Source organism: Podarcis filfolensis (assembly GCF_964270895.1).
Source record: "Podarcis filfolensis genome assembly, chromosome: 4".
Lineage (NCBI taxonomy): Eukaryota > Metazoa > Chordata > Lepidosauria > Squamata > Lacertidae > Podarcis > Podarcis filfolensis.
Genome location: NC_139607.1, coordinates 155259 through 177864, shown reverse-complemented (window position 1 = coordinate 177864; position 22606 = coordinate 155259).

Sequence of the window (22606 nt, the reverse complement as noted above, 5' to 3'; positions counted from 1 at the left end):
GTCAAAGGCTTTCTCCGCGTCCACAAATATTAATACTGCCTTGGTATTGATATTAACTTCTAATAACTCCATAATGTCTATTATATTTCTCACATTGTCTGACAGATATCTTCCTGGAAGAAAGCCCGCTTGGTCTTTGTGAATCTCCCCCACCAAAACTCTTTTCAATCTTTTTGCCAAAATGTCTGCAAAAATTTTGTAATCCACATTGAGTAGTGATATAGGGCGGTAGTTCTTAATCTGGTTCTTCTCAGTCTCTGATTTTGGTATAAGTGTAATATACGCTTCTTTCCACGATTCAGGTGCCTTCTTCCCCTCTAAGATTTCGTTACAGACCTCCTTCAACGGTTGTATAAGCCATTCTTTCAAAGCTTTGTAATATCTGGAGGTTAGTCCATCAGGTCCTGGAGATTTTCCCAGTTGCATACTTTGAATGGCTCCCTCAATTTCTTGATCAGTTATCTTCTGGTTCAAAATCACTTTACTTTGTTCAGAAATTTTTTGTAATCCATATTTTTTAAGAAATTCTTCTATTTCTTTTTCATTCACCGGCCCTTGTGCATAAAGTCTCCTGAAATAACTCTGAAAACAGTTTCTAATCTCATTTGGTTTATAAATGTTCTTTCCTTCAACTTCTAGATTTGTAACCGTATTTTGTTTTTGTCTCTTCTTCAATTGCCATGCCAGAAGTTTCCCACATTTATCTGCTGATTCAAATGTCTTTTGTCTCATTTGTTTTATTTTCCATTCTATCTCTTGATTCATCAATTCCATATATTGGCTCTGATAAAACTTAATTTCTCTCAAAATTTCATGTGACTTTGGTTTAGATCTCAATTTTTTTTCTCCTTCTTTTATCTTTTCCAAAATCTTATCTTTCTTCTCATTCTGTCTCTTCCTTTTTATGGAATTCTGTTGTATTAAAAATCCTCGTATAACGGCTTTGCTTGCGTCCCAAATTACTCTTTTTTCCACTTCTGTTCTCAGGTTTATCTCAAAGTAGTCCTTTACCACTTTCTGGGCCTTTTTATACACCTCTTCATCTCTAAACAGGGAGTCATTCATCCTCCATCTAAAGGAGCCAGCTGTTGTTGGGTTCATCTCCATCTTTACAGCATTATGGTCGGAGCAAGTCTTTGGGCAGATTTCCACTTTCTTGATCTTTGATGCCATCCCACTAGTTACCCATATCTGGTCAATTCTAGTCCAAGTCATTTTTGCCTCAGAGAAAAAAGTTCCCTCCCTCTCAAGAGGGTTCCTTGTTCTCCAAATGTCAATCAGGTTCATATTGTCAGTCATTTCAAAAAAAGTCTTTGGTAGTCTCCCATCCTTGGAGACCACCTGTCTTTGTGCTTTGTCCATATTTGTAGAGACCACTCCATTCATGTCTCCCATCAAAATTACATTATAGTCCAAATAGTCCATTAATGTCTCATGCAATTTCTTGAAAAATTCTGACTTCCCTTCATTCGGTGCATAAATTCCTATTATCAGTAATTTTTCTCCTTGAACTTGAATTTCGATTGCCAAATACCTTCCTTGTTCATCTTTAAAAATTAATTTGGGGGCCAACTTTTCCTTTGCATAAATCACCACTCCTCTTTTCTTCGCCTTGTCCTATGAAATAAATTCCTGTCCTAATCTTTTATTAATAAGTAATTTTTGGTGTACTCTAGTCACGTGGGTTTCTTGTAAACAAATCAAGTCCAATTGTTCTTTTTTTAGGATATGAAAAACCTCACGTCTTTTCCTAGGAAGGTTAAGTCCATTACAATTCCAGCTTAGAAATTGCAGAGACATCTTGTTGTTTACTTAATTCCTCCAACTGCTCCAAGCAAGTCTTCTTCTGTTGATGTTTTAAGCCCAAAAGATAAGTTTGAAATGTCTGGTAGTTCTGTTAGGTCTGTAGGTTCCGCCGTTTCCTTCAAAAGGTCCTCCTCGTTCCTTTCCAAGAACTGTTCTTTATCTTGCACTGTTTTTATTTTAATTTTCTTTCCTTTGTAGTTGAAAGACAGGCCTTGTGGAAACTCCCATCTGAATAGTATGTTGTTCTTTCTCAATAGAGTGACCAAATCCTTGTAATGGGTCCTCACTTCCAAAATGTATTTAGGAATATCTTTGAATATCTGCACACGGGAATCTTCAATCTCAAGAGCTCTTTGAAAATGTAAATTTAATATCTTATCTCTCTCCTCCTGAGATCTCAAAGTTATCAGACAGTCTCTTGGGCTCTTTCTGTTTTGTCTCCTGCCCAGTCTAAAAGCAGTTATTATCTTAAAATCCTCTTCTTTCAAATTGTCCTGCCAAAATTCCAGAAACTCTTTTGTAAGAAAGTCTATCAAATTGTCCTTTTCACTTTCTGGGATCAACCTCAATCTCAAATTCCTATTTTTCCTCTGTAGTTCCAGCAAAGACAGGGCCACATCATGCTCTTCCAGCTTTTTGCAGACTGGTACTAACTTTTCCTGTGTAGTTTCTGCAGAAGTTTTTGCCTCTTCTGCAGAAGTTTTTGCCTCTTCAGCGATCTTTCTAGTTGTCTCATTTTTTTGAACCAATTTGTTTATTGACTCTGTATTTAAATCCAATTTTGTTGACAATTCTTTCAACTGTTTAGAGTTTTCCGTACTCTGCTTTGTGAGCGTTTCCAGAGCTTCATTTATTTTGACTAATGCCTGTGCCACTGGATCCATAGATAAAGTTGTAGCCACGCCTGCTGCAGCTGAAGTTGAGATAGAACCCCTTTTTTTCTGAGCAGCTTTACTCTTAGCTCTTGTTGTTATCTCTTCTGCTGGGCCACTCATGTCCCAAGGTCGTTCCCACGGGAATTACTTTCAGATGGAAAGCTCCACAAGTCTGTTCCTTACAGTGAAAATAATAACTATTTCCCTGCAACCCCCTAGAGGGAGCAGTCCGAAGTTCCAAATACAAAGAAACAAGGGTTCCCTTCAAAGGTAACAAAAGTAACAACCAATTGTCCAGTATTTCCCAAATGTTGTCAAATTGTAACTTTCCAAAGTGCCAGACTTGTAGCAAGTAAGGTCTTTACTTGTTGTAAAAGGGCAAAGCACCAACTTTGTAACAAGTCTCTAATGACAGTTCTCAGTCCCAGTGGCTCACTATCCAGGCAGTCCTCCCCAAGGGTTCAAAACGGCAGAAAATTCCCCTTCTATGCTTCTTTCATGCAGGTATTGCAAATCAAAAGTCTTCCCCCCCCTGCCCCTGCCTGCTAAGGGGAGGATTTAAAGTCCGATGTCTGAGTCCGTCAATTTTAAAGCTGCTTCCTGTCAAATTGCAGCTTCCTATTTCGTTGCTTTAGTTAACATGCAGTCCGGGGAAGGCAGACTTCCTTACTTTTTACCTTCTCCGTTTTCAGCCAATTTCCAGGTATTTTCTTTTAAAGTTGTTGTTCAGTCTTACTCACGGATAATCCAATTAAGTTCCAAATGTCAGGAAGGAATCGGCGCTCTCCGTCAATGGCGACGCGGCCTCACTCCACGGGCTGGGTAGCGGCTCTCAGCACCGCGCTCCCCGATGCCGCTCCGGAGCCTTTAAAAAGGCTCCTTTGCAGTGAGGGGGGCGCTTAAGGTGCCCACCGAGCCTCCGTGCTCTCAGGCTTCTGCGCCTGAGATTTTAGGGGTCCCGCTTCGCCGTAGCGGTCGGACCTGAACTCGCGGAGCAGCCTCCCTGAGCAGAGCTCAGCGGGAGGCAGCCATTAGACGCTGGTGCCGACCGGAAGTCAGTGAAGTCCACTCCTACAAAGTCTGCGTTGCTCCCAGAGTCGATGATGATTGGGACTTCCAGGGTGAGTCCATTGGGCAGCTGGAGCGATGCGGTGAGTCGCACCACTGGTTTGGGTGGGAGGGGATCTGTGGGCTGTAAAATCTCTGGGGACTGCTTCACTGACTCGCCTGGCTGGGCCCCAGTGGTTCTGTTTCCAACCAGGCTTCTTCTTCCCCCTGCAGTTGTTCTTGCTGCTGAAATGCTCCCTTTACTGTTGCTGAGGCTGCAGTGTGCTTCCGGATCCTCTGGGGACACTCTTTGGCCATGTGCTGTGCACTGTCGCAGATGTAACACTTCCTGCTCCCTCTAGGAGTCTTCGCCCTGACTGCTCCTGGTGTTTGGGCTCTGTTTGCTGTCTGAGTCCTAGCACCACCTATCTCCATCGGCTCTTCTCCCCTCCCCAGTGGAGGCGTGGATAACACGCGCCCTGTCTCTTTGGGTAGGAAGGAAGTTGTTCTGGCTGGAGTGTTCGCCCTGCGCCCCTCCTCTCTGCTCCAAGGGCGGTCTTCCAGGCGCACTCCTATCGCCAGTGCTCTTTGGACGACCTCGGTGGTGCTTTTAGGTCTTTCTCCCCTTGCCAGCTCATCTTTCACGGCCCCATTCAGTCCCTCCCAGAACAGATCTCTGACGGCAATGGAGTCTTTCTCCCACCCAAGCACGTTCACTAACGCAAAAAAGCGTGAGTGATATTGCCTCACCGTGGCTTTCCCTTGCTGCAGCCCATGCATTTCCCTCCGAGCCACATCCACATCTACCGTTGATTTAAAACAAGCGTCCATAGCTTTGATAAATGCGTCAGCATCTCGGAGGGCTGGATCATTTTCGCGCCACAAATTCCGCAGCCAGGCTTTAGCTTCCCCATGCAGATGAGTAATTATGAATCCCACTTTCTCTTCCTCATCTCTGAAGTCTTTCCGAAGCAAATTGAGCGCGTAAACTATGTCGGCTCTGAAGTTAGGGTACTGCTGCAGGTTCCCGTCGAAGTGGGCTACTATGCTGCCCCCCTCTTCCCGAGGCCAACTCCCTCCGGCTTGGATCCTGGCACCCCCTCTTTGCCCCAACGTTCCCACCTGGTTTGTAGATCCCGGCAGAGCGCTACTGCTTCGTCTTCTCTTTTTCTGGATGCCTCTACTTCTGCATACAGCCTCGTGACTGCGCTTTGCAGTTCTTTCACCTGTTCCTCTGTAGTCATCTTTGCTAATCTTCGTGAGCTCGCAAAACGCCAAGTCTTGCCCCTTGCTGCACCAACTCACGCTGCGAGGGTTAATTCAGTAGAGACGGAGCATTCTGTCAGAGCTGCCCAAGGTCCCAGTTCACAAAGGACCAACGCTGCTTCGTTGTTAGGTACAAAGTCTTTATTGAAGTTCAGTTTCACTTCCAGAGCCGCAGCGCGCAGCTCTACGTCTCAACTGTTAGACCGCTGATGCTCCGTCTGAGTCTCCTCCCCCCTGACACCAATTTAAGATTCTAGCCTTACTCCACCTCTTCCTCAGTTCCTTCCGCCTCTGGTTCCGCCTGGCCGTTGGGGTCTCGCCCTTTCTAGATTCTTCTGACGCTGAGTCCCCTGAGCCTTCCCCCTCCCTCCGGCGGGCTTTAGGAGCTGGTTCCCCATCCGGGTCTCCTGCTGTTCCCCGCGCCTGTACATTTGAACTTGGCGCGCGCACCCAGCCGGTAACTTTTCTCCTGACCGTTTCACTGCTGCTGCTGTCACTGCTTCCCCCTCTGGGGGGGCTAGCTGCAACTGACCTCCCCTCCGTTGGAGGCGTGGTCAGCACTGACTCACTCTCTCTCCCCGCTGGAGGAGACGCTGGCCCTGACACATGTGACTCTTCCCCCCCACTACGCTCTGGTGGGGAAACTGGTCCCAATCCCCCACTGCTGCTTTGGGGTTCCCCTCTGTCTCCTTGTTTCTGGTGCGTCCCCCCCTGGGACCCCCCTTGCCCTGACCATAGGCGCCCCCTTCTGGGAATCTTCTGATTCGCTGGAGAAGCTCATGGAATCTCTCGGGCCACTGTCATACTCCCCTACGCTGCCCTCGGATTCTTCCCCTTCGCTCTCCATTTCCTCTCTCCCCAGTGCTCCTGCTCCTGAGTCCCTGACAGCAATACATTCATTTTCATAACTGAAATTCTTCCCCATTTAAGGTCTTATCAGACTGGATGGCCAAAAAAAACAAAAAACCAAACCAACAGTTTGAAGCTGGGAGTCTTGGAGATGATGAGGGTCCCAGGGTTCCTGAAAAAAGAGATAAAGGATACTCCAGGTCTCCTCTAAAAGCCAGAGTCAGACTTGGGGTTCTGAAGGAATCTAAGCCATTGCAGTTCAGTCCCTAGTTTCTCAGTTTATTCAGTTGCAGCATTTGGAAAATTTTTGAAGCTTTGCCTATCTTCAGGGACTCTCACAAAGGCATTTGAAGTGTATGATCAAGAGCCCTTAAGGAGACAGACTTCTGAGGAGGCAACAGAACTGGTCAGCTGCACCTGTCAAAAGCTCTGATGTAATTAAGTGGTGGATTTATGATAGTTTATCTGTCATTATTATCTCTTAGGACAGAGATAATGTTGCGATGAACTTCCAAAAGCTCTAAAAAGGATCATTATCTGTTGCGGGATCAAGAAATCTTCACAGACAGGTGAGTCTGGAGTGGAAGTAAATACAGCCCTCCCAAACATTATTTAATAGCATTAGAGTTTATCTCTAGGGCAAAGACCCACCAAGCCTCCTTTCTTTAATTATCTTTGAAACTATTATAAATTACTAAAGCAAACTAAAGAAACTACTCCCCTGACAGTAAAAATGTTCATTTAAATTATGAGCCGAAAGCAGGCTTAAAAAGAGAGTCTAGTTAGGGGGCTGGAAATAAACAAAGTATGAAGTATGACTAAGTTATTTGTATTAAAGAAAATTATCCATGGCTGGTAGACTTCTCTTCATGTTTTAGGATCTTTTCCTTGAACTTCCGTCCTTGTGATTTGTGAAATTCCATTGCATGGCCATCTGTGGCTCAGGTGGAATCTTAGGAATGTGAGCTATGCATTATCCGGCTGCATAGAAAAGCAGGAACTGTGTGAACTTATAAGATTCTTTAAGGAGACCACAAATGTATCTATAAAAGAACAACAGCTGGTGGGAATGAAGCCTGTTATATGTTGGTCACACTTTGGACTAATTCATACATACCGGCAGCAATCATTGCTGTCAAAGTCACTTTTGCATTGCTGGAGTTCCATGCAGCGCTATAAGAATCACTGTTTGATTTCTGGTGTGGCAAACTTTTCTGAGCTCCAGAGAGTGCAGTGTGCTTGTGGACAGAGGGTGAGCATGCGCTGCATTCTCAGCGGGGATGCTATCTCTCTTCATTGAGTGATTGCCAAGGATCCAGACAAGCTTTGCCAAGTGCATCCTCTTTATGCTGCTTAGCAACCATATTGGGTACACTTTGCTTGTAGGTACCTAATGAGGGGAGACCTAAAGCTTGTCTACAATAAGTCCAGATTTAAGAGCTTCTAATGAGTGGAGGTTAATTGTATTTCCTATGTATACCAACAGTCTTTCAAAATTCCTTGTACTTGCTCATCATTAGAATTTTGTTAGAGAAATGACCTCATCCTAATCTTTCTGATGTACAAAATCATATCCATTATTCACAGCCCTTTTCCCTCTGGTAGCAATATTGGGAAAGGTTTGCCATAAAGAATGCATACAGATTTCTTCCCATCTTCTCTCTCTCTGTCACTGTCTAAGCAGCTGCCTCTCTTTCTCTCTCTGTAAAAAACAACCAGCTATCCTTGCTCAGGGAGCTGCTCCAAGTCTGAAGTGTAACCTTTTGAAGATGAACTAATTAGTGGTTTTTACTTGGAAGGACAAAAAGAGGCAAAAGGTAATTGTGGGCAATGACATGGGTTGGGCTGTCATCCCAGAGAGCTTCTTGGTCCCATGAATTCCATTGAAGCCGCCTTTCAATTTGTCTTTGAATCAAGGATCAAGTCAGGTCAGCAGAACAGATCTTTTGTATTTGGCTTCTCTCTTTCCTCCCCTATTGTCTAAGTACAACTTGTGAGTCTCTAGTCAGTGTAACTGAAGTTTCCTGGGTTTCAGATGATATGTGCATTTCACTATCACTCCATCTTTTGTGGAGTAATGTAATGGGAGTATAATATTGAAGAACGCACTATGACAGAATAAATATTTCTTGGAGAGACACACACTTTCTACAAGAGACTGAATTTATTGATATTTTCAAGAAATGTGTCATATTTACTTACAAAATTTACTTACCTTCAAGAAAACAGTGATATATTTACTTATCAAATTTCTGTCCTACATATTGATGTGTCCTCAAGACGCATTTTAAAATGAATCTATACTTAACAAACAAACAAATCACATATCAAATTAAGCACCAATAAAAAGTGCAAGAGATAAAGCACTATAAATGAATCACCACACTGGAAGTGCGTCTTGGAGTAACGAGACTTACCAAATGCAGTTCAACAGCTATTGATGGGACCACAAGGTAGAATTATAGGAGGAGGCAGGGCTGGATCAAGCAAAATAAGCACAAGCTTAGGGCATCAAGGGATGTGGGGTGCCTCAGAAGTGGGGCACCTCTGAGCATTCATTTTCTCAGTTGACATATATTAAAATGCCCAACAGAACAGTTATGCAACAAGGCCGGCTGGATACTTTAGTAAGTATAGAAGCAGATTAGTTCTGAAAAAAAGCAAGAGTCTTAGAAAAAGTAGGAGATTTTTTTCCAAATATAAATAAAGTCAAAGTATACAAAATAAATATTATTTTCTATCTTACTATAGGTTTTGTTTATCAACCACTACAGTTATAATATTCACATTCTTTTCCCCTTGCTGTCTTTTCCATTTTGGAGTTTTAGACATACAATCTGTTCTCATTCTCACATATTTTGCACTGAAATTTCCTGCCTGTATTTTCAATTCTCTTCCTACTCCAAATCACTGGAGTTGGTAATATTCACTACAGTTCAGTGCTTACTACTAAATAGGGATGACTTTTTGGAAAGTGAATTATCTACTGCTCACTGGAGCCTTTATGTTCTCCATAACAACAATTCTCTATCAACACTTCATAACTAGGCATGGAAATGTTGACATTGGCACCCATTTGCCAGCTTTTATATATTCCCTGAGTATGGCTTGCAGAGCAGGAAGTAATTCTTGTAAAATCAATACTCTAGTCCTTTAAAAAACCTAGTATAATAAGCTTAATAAAATAAACTATAAAACTATAATTTTACCCCCAAAATAGCCTGCTGTTTAATACCAAAGCCAACAGGGAAAGTTGTAATTTCAGGGCACTCTGCTGTATTCCTTAAGAAAACTGAAAGCACGAAAATAAGAGTTGTGCATGAAGAATGAGCAGGGCAATAGTTGCATTCCAAGGCAATAGTTTCCTAAATGATGAACTGTGAGAGGCTCTTTGCTGCCAAGCATGGAAGTCAAGGATCTTCAATGGTGTAAGAGGCAAAGAACTGGATGTGGTGATGAAAAGATTAAATTCACATCCCGAATTGGCAATAGGTTCTGTATTGGCCATTGGCAAGCCTTGTTTCTCTACCTGTAAAATGGGAATTACATTGACAGGCCACACAGTCATTGTAGAGAAAAATGATGGGAAAACATGCTCTTCTGCTGGAACACGGTGGACAGTAAATAACAACGACAACTTTAAGAGAGTCAATTCCAAGTCAATGATTTAGCAGCAGTTGTGTTTTTCTTCCTAAAAAACAACACTGTGCAGGCAAGGAAAAATCTTTTTAAACCCCTCAACAGCTCAAAACTGTAAATGTTTTGTGTAGAAATGCAGACTCCAGGACATCTTGTGCTCATTTTGCCAAACTGCTCTCCAACTTTGTCTCATGATCCAAAGCCTCCTTGCCTTTAAGTGCTTATTTAAAATTCCCTGTTTTAGGACTGAAAGTCTACAGAGTAGTCCAAGTGTCACAAGCATTTATTCTGTTTTTCTTTTCTTTTCTTTTCTTTTCTTTTCTTTTCTTTTCTTTTCTTTTCTTTTCTTTTCTTTTCTTTTCTGAGATCAACCTAAGGAAGGCTTCTGTGGAGCTTGCATTTTAATCACTAGTTTCTATTGCATATGCTTCAAACATGTTTGCCATTCTTGCTTAAAAACAATCCTGATTTATAAATACTGTTTGATGGGGACATGAATAACTGGGAGATATGCTCCCAGTTGAAAGTTGTGTAGTAGAGGGAAAACTGAATTAATATACCTAAAATTGTTGAAGGGAAATTTTAAACTGTGCAGGATCTTAATTTATGCTGATGATTATGCCTGCATGCAGAAATCATGTGACCACATTCCTAAACACATCTTGATGCATATGCATGTACTAAGTGTAAAAAAGGAATGGAACAGTGTTAAACAAGAGCTTGATGTTTAGGGTAATGAGAAAATACAGAATTCTGTATTACTATTTTATGCCCCTCTCCATTATTAATGAGATGATTCCTGAAAAGAGTCAACATCAATGCTGGTTGTGCAGCTGCTTATTACTTCTAAGGATGTGGCCCATGTTTAATTAATTATTCCTGCTCTATCACATCAGCATTGTGTTCACTGCTCAATATAGCTGCAAACCGTGAAATTGTGGCCACATTAAATTGATGGGACTTTCCCCACCGGGTCATTTCCTGCTTATATAAACAGGCAACTGGGGCAATTTTGGCAAGTGTGCCAAAAACCACCAAGAGTTGGGTCACTTACTCTTCCTCTGCATCAAACAAACCCTTAAAGCTACAGCAGCATCTTTAAGCTTCCAGACATGTGAGGAATTAATGCTTTGCACATTCCTATATGCACTTAAGTCTGCAGTTCCCAGACTTTTGTTCAGATTACAATTTAGCTGCTCACCAGATTTAGCATTTCTCAACAGTTTAAGCATATCAAAATGGACATTTAAATACTATATTGAGACAAAATACACATTTAAATATGTGTTGAGATGCTTACTTAAATACATATTTTCAGAGGGTTTTTAAACGGCAGTTTAATGTGAAAAGTGAAAAGAACAGAATTATGAGTGAAAAGATATGGAATTGACATGATCCAGAAACAGACAGATTAGTTCACCTAAACTTGTGGCACATATCATTAAAAAGTGTGAATCACCAAATAGTTTTTATATCAGCATCAAACTCCTAGATTCCTGCTCCCTCCTGCTAAAAAGCCAGATTGCATATGTTCTCACTGTGTTAATTCTATACACTGGTGGTGATTGGAGAGATCCTGGTAGAAATTTTAGAATCATAGAATTGTAGAATTGAAGAGTTAGAAGGGCATCTGGAAGCAATCTAGTCCAACCCCCTGAAAAACCCAGAAATAGTACCTCAGGTTAAGAACTTTGCTTCAGGATGAGAACAGAAATTGCACGGTGGCGGCGCAGTGGCAGCAGGAGGCCCCATTATCTAAAGTGGTGCTTCAGGTTAAGAACAGTTTCAGGTTAAGAACGGACCTCCAGAACGAATTAAGTTCTTTTTTTTTTTAAGTGATATTTATTGGATTTTCAAAATGTTACAAAATAAAATAAAGACAAAAAAATGCAGATTCAAACAAAAAAAATAAAGGGAAAAAAAGAAAGAAAGAAAAAATACAACAATACATCACAAACAATTAAAACATTTTTTTAAAAAATTCATTATTTCCAAATCCTCAACTGTCATTACCTTCTTTCTTAGACCTCCTCCTCCTCCCTTTCTTTGTATCCTAGTTGTTAATTATCCCAGCAAATCCTTTCCATATTTCATAATATTCTGTCATTACATTACCCTAAACTGTTTTAGTCTTATCTTTCTATAATAAGATAAGTCTTAAAGCTTAAAACTTAAATCTTGTCCTTACCAGCTTCTCATAACCATAACATTCTTTCATAATTCTTTAAACATTTTTGCTAAAGCCAAGTAATTTCATTCCAACATTTTTCTAATGTTCATCAATTTTATAAAACAGTTCTAATGGTAGAGAAAAGAAATACAAACAAGTCCAATCTTCATCCAATGTCCCTTCCTCCTGGTTCCGGGTTTTGTCAGTCCTTATTATCACGTCGATCTAGCTCATTAACCTGGCAACCTTATATCCGAGGCCCTCAAGTCTCTTCCATGTCCCTTCCGCAGCTCTTCTTCATATTTGTAGCTGTATTTTCCCTTGTCTCCTGCTCCTGGTAGCTCCAGCTTGGCAATATTTTTATCCCTTCTCGACAGATCGGCCCCTTTTCCATATTCAACACTAAATTCCATATGGTATTTAACAGCATGTTTCAAAAACCCTCCAAGATTAGGAGCCCCCACAATCCCAAACATCTCACGGCCCATTGCCATATTTGAAAAGTCCAGACATCTCAGCATAGGGGGGTCAATCCAACCCCCCATTTCCAAGCCCAACCAAACTTTTTCTTTCCAGATGTGGCTTTTTCCAAGTTCATTTGTCAAGTCCGAAAGCTCATATTCCTGTTGGGCCTGTTCTGTCAAGACACACTCCTGATTTAATTCCTGAGTGGGCTCCACATATTTTCCCACTGCCTGTTCAAAGTTTCCCACTGCCTGTTCCAAATTTCTAGCCGAGGTCGCCATCCAATTCACCTTTTCGTGTAATTGTTCCAGTAGGGCATTTGTTTTATAAAAGACACACAACAAGGTTTCTGAATACATTGTCCTGCAAGGTCAAATGTCTGTTCCCACGATTGTAATCTATAACAGCTGCCGACTCCCTGGAGTTGGTTACAATTTCACAGTCTCCCTCTAGGGGGAAAACTTCTATATGTTCTTGCAACAGAGTTCCCCCTTTTAAGATACTTTGTCAATATTTATTCCTTTCAAATGCGAAGAGGAACAGTGGAATCACTATGTTTCTCTTCTTTTCACTATCTGTCAAAAACACTTATTTCTGGTCAGTGAACTTCAAACGTCGGTCCTGACACCCCCGCTCCAGTATCAGGACGGAGGAAAGTTACTTTACTTTAAATTCACTTTAAACAGTCTAAAAATGATCCTCCCCCTTCTCCTGCTGTCAAAGGGGGGTTCCACAATTATAAATGATGAAATCCAGTCCTTTAGAGACAATTTTCTTAGCTCTAGTTTATATTGTCTTTGCTTTATTCTGTTTACAAAAGAACGGAAGGCTGACTTCCTGTTTAGACCTTCCCGTTCCGTACCAAATTAAAGTAGGTATTTTAAGATCCAATTCTTTTCTGCTCGCTAGTCCTTATTTGATGTCCAATTGTTCAAAATCTAAGTACTCACGGGTGCTTATTTTAAAGTCCAAATTGTCCCAGGAAAGAGGCAGCGCTCTCCGGCAACGGCTATGCGGCTTCGCTCCACGGAAATAGCCGTTGACTCTCAGCACCGCGCCACTTCCCCCTCTTCACTTCGGAGCCCGTTAGTGGGTTCCTTAGCGAGTTGGGGGGGCGCTAAAGGTGCCCGCCGAGTCCCATGTTCACATGCTTCATCCGCCTGTGATTTTTGAAAGGGTCCCCGCTTCGCTGTAGCGGAGAAGACCCGTTTCCTGTGGAGCTATTCCCTCCAGTTCAGAGGGAGTCCGCCATTGCCGGTGGCGCCACCCCGGAAGTCCCAGACACAAGTTCTTAACCCGAGGAACCACTGTACAACATTCCTTGTTTTTCTAGAGTGGACATGCGGGGGAATGTTTGCTCCAGCCAGTCGAAAACTTCATTTCCTCCTGGCTGGGACATACTTCCTTTGCATGTGACTAGAGGTGGACATGACCTTACCTGTCCAGGTAACAAAAGGACAAGTACACCCTCTCTTTCTGACTTCCTCCCTCGTTGGAGCAGTTCTTTTTAGCTAGAAATGCTCTGTTGGCTCTCAACCAACAGAGGATACTAGGATTATCTCCATATGGAATAGACCCACATGTATATACTTTGTAACTAAATCTGCCTTCAGGGATCCAACTGTGAACTGATGATGTGAGTAAACTTCTTTTATATGCTTTACACAAGATGGTGGCGTGTTTATTCTTTTAAGAGGAATATAAGGGAATTTACCAGGAATCTAATATTAAGAGGCTTAAACAAGCCTGCTGTGTGTTTAAAAGGGGTATGTAACTCTGATAAGTTATAGAACTCGCTAGCGCAAGTTAGGAAGGATATTAATAAACAATATATCCTCTCCCTCCCTGAACATTCCCACATTGTCTACACTGACCAGAAGGGGCTCTCCAAGGTTTGAGGCAGGGGTCTCTCCCAGCCTGACCTGGAGATGCTGGGGATTGAGCTTGGGACCTTCTGCAGGCAAGGCAGATGTTCTGCCATGAGAAACTACCCTTCCCCATATGAACCAAAACCATAGGATCCGCTTTGCAAAAAAGAGAGGTGAGTTCTATGTACATAATTGAATGGATTGGTGCAATCATGAGCCATATTCCCAGACTCTGCAGCAGGGATAAAATATGCACTGGGATTTACCTTGGCTTCATTCCAAACTATAGATCTGTTTTATACACAGATGTGGTTTTACTGTATAACTCCTATGTCTTCCCACCCTGCAAAAAATCCAGTGTGTTGTAGCTTGGTGAGGGTGCTAAGAATTTTTGGATACTTTTGCATAAGTACAATTTTCTCATTTCATGGGGAAAGTATGATTAAATGGTGAGGGACTTATTTCTCATTGAATATTTCCCATTGTGAGTAGGGGAGGGTGACATACAGGAGAAAAATGCTTTTCCTAAACCTCCTTTTTATCATCTATCCAACAGTCATGCTTGTCTCCTGATCAGCTGCTGCCAGCTGCCATATTTGCTGGTTGTCTTCTTCCTGGAAATGTGATCCGAGGCAAAGAAAGAATACACAAGACCTATTTTGCTATTTGTAAAGGAAAAGGTACCCCTGACCATTAGATCCAGTCATGGACAACTCTGGGGTTGCGGCGCTCATCTCGCTTTATTGGCCGAGGGAGCCAGCGTACAGCTTCCGGGTCATGTGGCCAGCATGACTAAGCTGCTTCTGGTGAACCAGAGCAGTGCACAGAAATGCCGTTTACCTTCCTACCGGAGCGGTACCTATTTATCTACTTGCACTTAGATGTGCTTTCAAACTGTTAGGTGGGCAGGAGCTGGGACCGAGCAACGGGAGCTCACCCCGTCCTGGGGATTCAAACCGCCAACCTTCCAATTGGCAAGCCCTAGGCTCGGTGGTTTAACCCACAGCGCCACCCGCTGAAGGTTGTACAAACCTTCAATTAAAATGCCAAGGTTGGTGATGGAATAGTAAAAGGAATGCCGTGCTGGGGACAGAGCTAGAATCCTGGCTCCACTCCCTGCTGTTGCTATGCATGAGGGCACTACATGCATGAAGTGGGCCCAAGTGATGGCACTTCAGCTGTAGACATTTCTGGTTGAAGCCACTTATCCTTTATTCACACAGACATGGAGATGGCCATCCTTGACATCACGGCACCTGTTCATTGTTATTGTTTTAAGGCAATACTGGTTTCATATAAACTTTGTTTCTTGTGTACTATATTATTGTATGCTACAATATAGTACTCTGGGATATTTCTAATAAAAATGACTTAGAAATAAATACATAAAGCTGCATAACTGATCATATTCGGTCATAGGATAGAATCACAAAGCCCATTGAGATCATAGGGCATTGTTCTTAGGTCAGTATTGCCCTTACTCTGAAAGTTCCTGTTCAACTCTCCTCAAAAACCAAGAAAAACAGAGGGACAGTTTGGTGATTTCTGAAAGTTTTCCTGACAAGTGCTGAAACTTAATCATTGACTAATCATTGACTCTATAACTCAGTAAATTTAAATCTGCTGTAGATACTGTATGCTGTCAAATGACCAGAAACCTTTTAGTCGTCTCTTAGAAGCATCAGCTGCTATCCCAACCCTGTTTGCTCAGAAGTCAGCTCTGATTCCTCCATGAGACCTACAATGGAATTGGGGAGGCAGTGGGGAAGTGGGTGAGAAATGAGACGACAATAATACTTTTTTCCCCCTTGACTGTTATAAGCAGCTGCTGCCAGCAACTAAATGCTCAAGATGGCATATAATTATCACTAGGCTTGAAAAACCTTCCATTCCTACAGACATACCTGGGACCAAGACTCACTGAGCAGAGTAGGACTGGCTTTTGAATAAACACTCATATAGGATTGCTCTGTAAACTGGACAACAAAACCTAACTTTTACAAGATTTCATGAACTCCTGCGAAGAGATTGTGCATGCATTTTCAGAAGTCTGTTTCTCCCTACTTGCATTTTATTTAAGTTGTTCATAAATACCAGAGAGACTTGGGTGTATTAAAAAGAATTGTAGCTGCAGTTCCAGTGTTGCACACATTGGAGCCTGGCTACACATTGCACTCGACAGCTCTGGCCATGTAGAACACTAAAGATTCCCTCCTGACAGAAAACTGGAAAGGTTTCATTTTTCATTTCATTTTTATTATTTGTATGCCGCCTTTCCACAGTTAAAACACTGCTCAAGGCGGCTTACATGACAAGATTTACATAATTACAAAAGTCATAAACAATAAATAAACCACATAAAAAAACACCAAAACTAAATGGAAAACAATTTCCACATAAATCAAAATCTAAAACTAAGAATACAGCATTAATACCACAGCTTAAAATGAGATAGGTAAAAAGTAACAGCAATTTAAACAAAAAACAAAATGGAGACCTCTCTGCCCAGCAGCAGCAGTCCTTTATAGTGCCCTAGGCCAGATGGTGAGTGGCAGGACTGGGGCCCTTAGGCACTGAGCAGGGGAGTCCTCAATTCAGGCTTGTCTTCAATTCATTTATAAAAAAAATATTTTATTAGTTGAATATAAGAACAACATATAATCAAATATAAGCTATCAAATACATTTTTGCCCAACCCGCCCGCCCCCCAAAAAACAGCCCCAACTACGCCCAGGTAATTACATTAGTAATATAATCAAATAAAAATTATTTCTACAGTTGCTAGTTTAAAAAACCATTCCACATGCTTCCATGTGCCTTAGGTGGTTTAAATGCATGTTCTGTCTTTGATGCATATGTAATAAAGGAGGACCACATTATGTAGAAGTTATGGAGTTTCTCACGTTTTCTTTCACGTACTTTCTGTTAACTTTTCCATCAAAATTAATTCCCAGACATAAGCATACCAGACGTCATATAGGTTCAAGTTTAATGTCCACCAGTGTCTAGCAACAGCAAGACGTGCTGCAGTTATAAGATGCACACTTAAGTCTTTGTCTCTAAGATTTTGTGCTCCATCTGCAAATATAGAAAGCAATGCTATTTTGGGATCTAAATTGATCGATTGAGATGTAATTTGTTCCATTTCCTGAAAAAAAATTAATCATTTTTATTGATTTTCCAATAAAAACAGCCAATCAACATATCCACATCACAATCCAATTAAAAACAAGAAACTAAAATTTAAAAAAGACCAAATTGTAATACAAATTGTAATTATTAATTTTTTGGGGCTCCCCATAGTCTGGACCTCTGAAGCATATCTCCAAATCTTCAGTCCTGCCTCTTCTCATTGTTTTCATATTTTCCACCTTCTGGTCTTAATGCTTTAATGTTCTCCGTCCCTGGCTATGCGATTCTCGATCATGTCAAAAATCATATGTCCTTTCATCCACCGAATACAGCTTTATTTGTAAATATATATTTTTTCAATTGTCTATTTACCAGCGCAGCTTTTCCTGACTTCATTCCAATCTTCCAATCCGGGCTGTTGTCCAAGTTTATCCTTTGAAGTTTAAAGACGCAGCAACCCCCAAGTTGTTAAATCACTCCAATCCGGGCTGTTGTCCAAACCTTTCTTTTGAGATTTAGTGACACAGTGCCTTCCATGTTGTTGAGTTGTTGCTATAGATTGTTGGGTGAAACTGTTTGCAATATTGCAATGTAAATGAACTGTATTCCACAGCTATAAGTCATTTGGCGATCAATCAGCTTCTCGGAGACCACACAATCTCCCCCCTCCGGGCCCTAGGGGGGGGCTGTTAGACTTCCATTCAGCCTTTTCTCTTGCTCATAATGAAAAACTTCTGCAAACAGCTGCACTATATGTTATCCCAAATTGTTATCTCAAAACATTACAATGTCAGCCAGCAAATATTTCCTACTTCCCTCAAAAAAGGGAGGAATTCTCATCTTTCCGTGCTGCATCATATTAACAAATGCCATCTTGTTTCTTCTTTTATATTTATCACGTCCTTCAAATTTGAGTAAAGCTGCGCAGTTGAATACTTAATTATAACTAGAAGTCCATCTGTACTCTTTAAAAAAAAATTAGGTTTCTTAATGAGGCTTGGCATAGAAAACCAACTGTAGATGTTAAGAAGAGAAAAAAGACTTACCAAACACCTCTGTAATCCAAACGCCATGATGAGAATCTCTTTGAAGTCCGAGCTTAAACACCAGGGACTGTGCAATTCTGCAGATTTTTTCTCAATCTTCTTCGGTCCAGACTATGTCTGTTTATTGTCCAAATCTAATTATTTTATCAAACAGACTGCTGCCTTTTGGATCCTATTGTTCTAGGACCAATCAGACTGCTGCAGTTTGGATCCTATTCAACTCAGTACATAACAGTCCGGCATGTGAGAGTGACTTCAGAGAGTGCCAGACGTACCCAGAGTCCTTGCCACTTGCACCTTGATGCCAGCTGACAAATCTTGGATGATCGACCTGGGAGAAGGGTTGGTGGAAGAAGACTGGAAGAAATTTAAAGACTATCTTCAGAAATACTGTAAAATTAATGAATGTTAAAATTATGTTTGGATTGGCAATAAGTGGTAATTAGCAACAAAAGTTAACAAGAATATGTAAAAAATGTATTGATAAATGGACGAAAATATTGAGTTATAATATGTTATGATATAAAGTTAAGATAAATGAAAAAGGGTAAGAATTTGCTGAACTGATTATGTAAATGGGAGTACAAAGGGGGGAGGTGTGAGGAGGTCAAGGAAACAAGCATATGAATTTAAAGATATCAAAAAAAATGGATTTGTTTTTTAACTTCTTCTCTAACTATTTGTTTTTCGTATGAATTTTTGTATTTTTTGTGTTTTCTTTTTTCATTGTTTATCTTTTTTGTGGTTTTTTTTTCATTCTGTAAATCTCTACTTTTTCTGTAAAACCCCAATAAATATTTATAAAAAAAAAAAAGACAAATCTTTTTTTTTTTTTTTATAATATATTTATTGAAGTTTTCAAATAAAGCATATATTAGATAAGCACCACTTATCATTGTCCATTTAACATCTCTCAATTGTTACATGGGACTCCCCCACACCTCCCGCATACACTTACATCATCATTAAATTAATTTCAAACAAATTATCATTTAACTCATCTTAATTAATAATCTTAATTTGGTTTGACATATAATTCAGCCTTAAATCTAATTTAATGGTAGACAATTGTCTGCACTGGCATCCAATTCAGCACTCAGCCAAATTACAATATTTTTGTAAATAAATCTTAAATTTCCTCCAGTCTTCTTCCATCCTTTCTTCTCCCTGGTCTCGAATTCTGCCGGTCATCTCGGCTAATTGCATATAGTCCATCAGTTGCATCTGCCATTCTTCCACAGTGGGTAGCTCCTGAGTTTTCCAATTCTTGGCAATTAATATTCTTGCTGCTGTTGTTGCGTACAAAAAGAATGTTCTGTCCTTTTTTAACACACTCTGGCCGACAATACCCAGGAGAAAGGCCTCTGATTTCTTAGTAAAGGTGTATTTAAACACCTTTTTTAATTCATTATATATCTTCTCCCAAAAGGCCTTCACTCTAGGGCAGGTCCACCAGAGGTGAAAAAATGTTCCTTCATTTTCCTTACATTTCCAACATTTGCTATCAGACGAATGGTATATTTTAGCCAGTTTAACAGGGGTCATGTACCATCTATACATCATTTTCATCACATTTTCCTTCAACGCATTACATGCAGTGAAGTTCAGCCCAGAGGTCCACAACCTTTCCCAATCTTCAAACATAATATTATACCCAATATCCTGCGCCCATTTTATCATTGTTGATTTTACCATTTCGTCATGTGTGTTCCATTTCAGCAGCAAGTTATACATTCTTGAAAGTACCTTAGTCTTAGGTTCTAACAGTTCAGTTTCTAACTTTGACTTTTCCACTTGGAATCCTAGCTTTTTGTCATTTTTAAACACTTCTTTAATCTGAGCATAGTGTAACCAGTCTCGCACTTTGTCTCTCATCTTTTCTAAACTCTGCAATTTCCAGTTGTCACCATCCTTTTCTATTATCTCCCAATATTTTGGCCAGTTGGCCTCCATATTGGCTCTTTTCCGAGCCTTAGCCTCCAGGGGTGACAGCCACCTCGGAGTTTTATTCTCCAGTAAGTCTTTATATTTTGTCCAGACATTAAAAACTGATTTTCTGACAATATGGTTCTTGAAGGCCTTATTTATCTTAGCTTTATCATACCATAAATATGCATGCCATCCAAACGCATTATTAAAACCTTCCAAATCCAAGACATCCGTATCTTCAAGAAGTAACCAATCTTTTAACCAGCAGAAAGCTGCAGCTTCATAATACAACTTTTTTGGATGATCTGCGGGTCTACGAGACAGTCCTCCCCCACCCTGGGGAGTCTGCCAAGGCTGATTACCCCCATATCAGCCCTGAATTACCGGCATGGCTAGGATCTGATTGTATGGGAGTCAGCCATTTCCCACCGCCAGAAACAGGAAGCATTTCCTGAAATATTTTTAACCAGAAGTTTTTAATCAATGGGCATTTCCACCACATGTGTATAAATGTTCCTTCATTCCCACCATTTCTCCAACATTGCAGAGAAATATTTTTGTCTATTTTGCTTAGCAATGTGGGGTGCAAGTTAGCTTTGGGTTAGCTTTAAGGTGTTTTCTCTTATTCAGGCAGAAATAGCTCGAAAGGGGGCTTGTTGCCACATTCCTTCCCACAAACCATCATCAATCCCTTCTCCCAAGTCTCTTTCCCATCTAGTCTTCAACAAGGAGGGTTTGAGGTTGAGAAATTTACAATTGCTTTATAGATTAAAGCAATTAGACCTTTACCTCTAGGGTCTGTGGTATATAAAATATTTTCAAATGCAGTTAGTGACTCTCTCTTGTTTGTGAATATCTGTGCTACTTATAAAATGGATGACTTTATGGATTACCATCCAATTATGGGGAAAGTTTTGAACCATTTCTTGTAGTATTAATCCAGACAATGGGGTGTTTTCTTTATAAAAGTCTTTAAGCCAAAACAGGCCCACATTTCCCCATTTTTCAAAGGGGAATGTTCTGTCTCTATTATAGAAAGTAGGGTGAAATGCCTATGGTATTACAGGAGAAGGCTGAAGAAGAAGAAGAAGAAGAAGAAGTGTTTGGATTTGATATCCCGCCTTTCACTCCCTTTAAGAAGTCTCAAAGCGGCTAACATTCTCCTTTCCCTTCCTCCCCCACAACAAACACTCTGTGAGGTGAGTGGGGCTGAGAGACTTCAAAGAAGTGTGACTAGCCCAAGGTCACCCAGCAGCTGCATGTGGAGGAGCAGAGACGCGAACCCGGTTCCCCAGATTACAAGACTACCGCTCTTAACCACTACACCACACTGGCTCTGAGAGGTCATCCATGGGAACCATTTCTTCCAAAATTTTAATTAGATTAAAAAAAGGGGTTTTCTATTTCAATTAAAAAAAATTATTAATTTGCCAAAATGGGACCCCTCTTATTGAATTCTGTTCTTTTGGGTTTTCCATATTTAGCCAAGCTATTTGTTGAGATCCTTGAATTACCAGGAAAATGCTATGTAGATGGGCTGCGGCATATAGGATATTAGGTACTGCCGTGCCACCTCCTCTGGCTGGTTGATACAACGATTTGGCCTTTTATTCTGGTGTTTTGCCAAATTTGTAAATTTTTGTCTTCTATGGCTATTGGTAAGACTCTAAAGAGATAGAGGAGGTGCAGCAGCACCATCATTTTTATAGTGGCGATTCGGCCCAACCATGACAGCGAACCCTTGCTCCAAGTTTTCAATTTTTGTCTAATCTCTCGGATCATTGGACCAAAATTAATTTTCCAAATTGTGAAGGTTCCTGGGGATAATAACTCCTAAATATTTAAAATATTTCTGGCAAAGTTTTATTCCAGTGGAGTGCTGAAATTGTAGTTGTACTTCAGGTGGCATATGAATGCATAGCAGGTCTGATTTGTTATAGCTAACATGAAAACCAGAAACCTTTCCGTAAGCATCAAGAATTTTCATTACTGCCGGGAGACTTGTTCGAGGGCGAGACAGCATCAAGGCTACATCATCTCCAAACATGTTCACCAGATGACTCTGTCCATTAATTTGTATTCCAGACACCTCAGGGTCTCCCCTAAGTGCTAGAGCCAAGGGTTCCATGGCCAGGGCAAAAAGCAGGGGCGACAATGGGCAGCCCTGCTTCGCACCCTGGCCCATTAATATAGGCTCAGAGTGTATACCATTTATCAAAATATTTGTGATACAATCCTGCTATAAGGTAGTCAGCAGTGCAATGAATGGGGCTCCCATGCCAAAACCTCGCAAGGTTTCAAAAAGAAAATTCCATTCAAGACGGTCAAATGCCTTTATTGCATCCAATGTAAGGATGGCTGTCGGTGCCGGTTGGTTTGATCCCCAGTATATTGCACTGAGGATCCTCCTAATTGGGGTAGCTATTGACCTTTGCCTAATAAAACCTGTCTGATCCGAATGTATATAATTTGGTACAATCATCGCTAACCTGTGTGTAATAATGTTTGTAAGTA